This window comes from Mustela erminea, chromosome 3 (genome assembly GCF_009829155.1).
Source record: "Mustela erminea isolate mMusErm1 chromosome 3, mMusErm1.Pri, whole genome shotgun sequence".
Lineage (NCBI taxonomy): Eukaryota > Metazoa > Chordata > Mammalia > Carnivora > Mustelidae > Mustela > Mustela erminea.
This window is the reverse complement of record NC_045616.1, coordinates 148077405-148079781: the sequence shown is the minus strand read 5'-3', so window position 1 is coordinate 148079781 and position 2377 is coordinate 148077405. Positions and strand designations below refer to the sequence as shown.

Genomic DNA, 2377 nt, shown 5'->3' with positions numbered 1-2377 from the left:
GAATATGGGAGTAAACTGTCACAAACCAAGAAGCACCCGCGATTATGGGCAACCTACCAGAAGCTAGGAGAGCATCATGGAACAGGCTGCAAAAGAAACCAACACAGTGGGCACTTTGTTTCTGGATTTTGTAGTTCTCCAGAACTGAAAGAAAATAAATTCCTGCATTCCTCCCAGTTCGTGGTACTCCGTTACAGTAACCCTATGAAATGAATACAGTGTTTTCTCATGTTTTCATCTACCAGGCTCTACCAAGGGGACCAACTCCCTTACATTTCTGGGTTCCATTATTGGCCCCCATGGAGGCTGCTCAGGAAGAATCTTAAAACAATGTCCCACTTAGGATATTTCATCTAAGATCAGAAGATGTAAGGACAGGATGTCAGGCCCAGTCACACATGGATAAAAGAGTAGTAAATGGAAGACATCAAGGTAATTGAAGGAGGAACCCAACATATGAATCCAGTACAATGTCTAAATATAGCTGACAGGTGAACACACGTAGTAGATTTTATTCAATAATATTTCAGGGCGAGTCAATACTGCTCTCATTGTTCTTTTTCAATTTTGTCTCTGAGTAGTATTAATCATGCATAAACAAAGCTACTTTAATGTATTAAAAATATAAGAAAATGAGGAACAAATTTTCTGATTTCAATCATTTACCTTACATCCAACCTATCCTGTATAGCCATGATCACTAGCTGATAATTTTGCTCAATGGATAGTAATACCTTAAATTAGATTTTCAAAACTGTTTAAAAAAGGCTACATTAACAAATTTCTCCAAGTTGTCATAATTTAGTCCTTTCATGTAGAGATACCAATGATTTTGTCATTTAAAATAAATAATATTTATAAAGAGCCATTACTTAATAAAAGATAACAGTTCATTTATTCAATTATTTTATTTTATTTCCAAGACTATCACTGTGGAAAATCTAGCATTTTGCCTCTTTCAAGGCAATGCATTCTTGTTTGCCCTGCAGGAACATGTAACCTTTCACATGCTTTCACTACTTTATAATATATATGTTCCATTTTCCTTTTATTTTTTCTTTTTGAAATTTGAGAAAAAACTTAGAGCAAAATATGAACTATATAGCTTTGCGCAGTGGCAGTATCGTAGCCAATGAGGTTTATCCGAGGCACAATTATTGCTAATTGAAAATATGAACTATACATTTAACTTCTCTTTAGATACTCTTAAGAGTGTAAACTGTTTGCAAATCTCTATTTTAGATATCGTATGCAAGAATTCTTGTTTTTATTAATTCGTAGTTTTCTTCCTCATTTTTGATATTGCTGTATCACAGTATACACAACTTACAAAATCCAAAAATACTTGGCAAACACAATATTGAATGATTATCCAACTTAATTAATTTTTATCATGATTGTAATCATCATAAACTCTGGGATACTTGAGTGGTTCTCTCAGTTAAGTGTCTGACTCTTGAGTTTGATCAGGTTGTGATCTCAGGGTTGTGAAATTGAGCCCCAGTTGGGCTCTCCGCTGGGCATGGAGTGTGCTTGAGATTCGCTCTCTCCCTCTCCTGCCCCTCTTTCTTTAAAAGAAAAAGAAAAAAATCATAAACTTAGACTCCAGAGAAAAAGAAATAGTACAATATTCTTTTCTTGTATGAGAGCAGTGACAATGTTTAATTTAATATTATTATTTCAATTACAGTATAGTTTTGGTACAAAGTTTACATGACTCATTTCGTTAAACCAACTCTATTTATATTACTAATATTGGAAGATTTTAAGTCAATAATCTTATTTGCTAATACTGGTTTATTTCTAGCAGCATTTATCACTGTTTAAGAGTCTGTTGGTGTGCTGGTGATTCACAAACCTGTACCCCTGGGGCTAATAATACATTATATGTTAATTTAAAAAAAATTAAAAAGGGAAAAAAAAGAGTCTGCTGGTGTACTGCAAATTTATGAATTTGTATTATACTGACTCCTTTTGGCAACAGGTAATTCTTAAGGTGATGCTTTGTTAATCATCATCAAATAAGACAACAGTTTCTTGTTTGGAGAACAATTTGAAAATAGTATGTATACACACATATATACATACACACATATATATATGATCATTTTATACAGATTCTTTCTGTAAGTTTGATATCTATTGATCTTTATACAGTAATAAATTTTACCTTGCATTTATGTGTGTCTATATCTACATGTGAATGTGTGAGTTACTATGAATACATGTTCTATAATTTTAAGGACAGTATCAAAATATATAGATTGGATTTTGAAGCATGGAGGGAGTAATAGCAATTAATGTTGCTCACTAAGTAGTCAAATATTGTCAGGTCTCTGACTTCTGAACAGACAATAGAATTATACTTCCTAATTCC

The 2377-nt window shown here is 32.8% G+C and overlaps 1 non-coding gene across 1 annotated transcript; it reads left to right on the top strand.

Annotated features, from left to right (window-relative positions):
• Positions 1-1103: 1103 nt before the first annotated feature.
• Positions 1104-1243, top strand: LOC116587310. The gene has a single exon (XR_004284364.1). It is a non-coding gene; the product is annotated as a U4 spliceosomal RNA (small nuclear RNA).
• The last annotated feature ends 1134 nt before the right edge of the window (positions 1244-2377 follow it).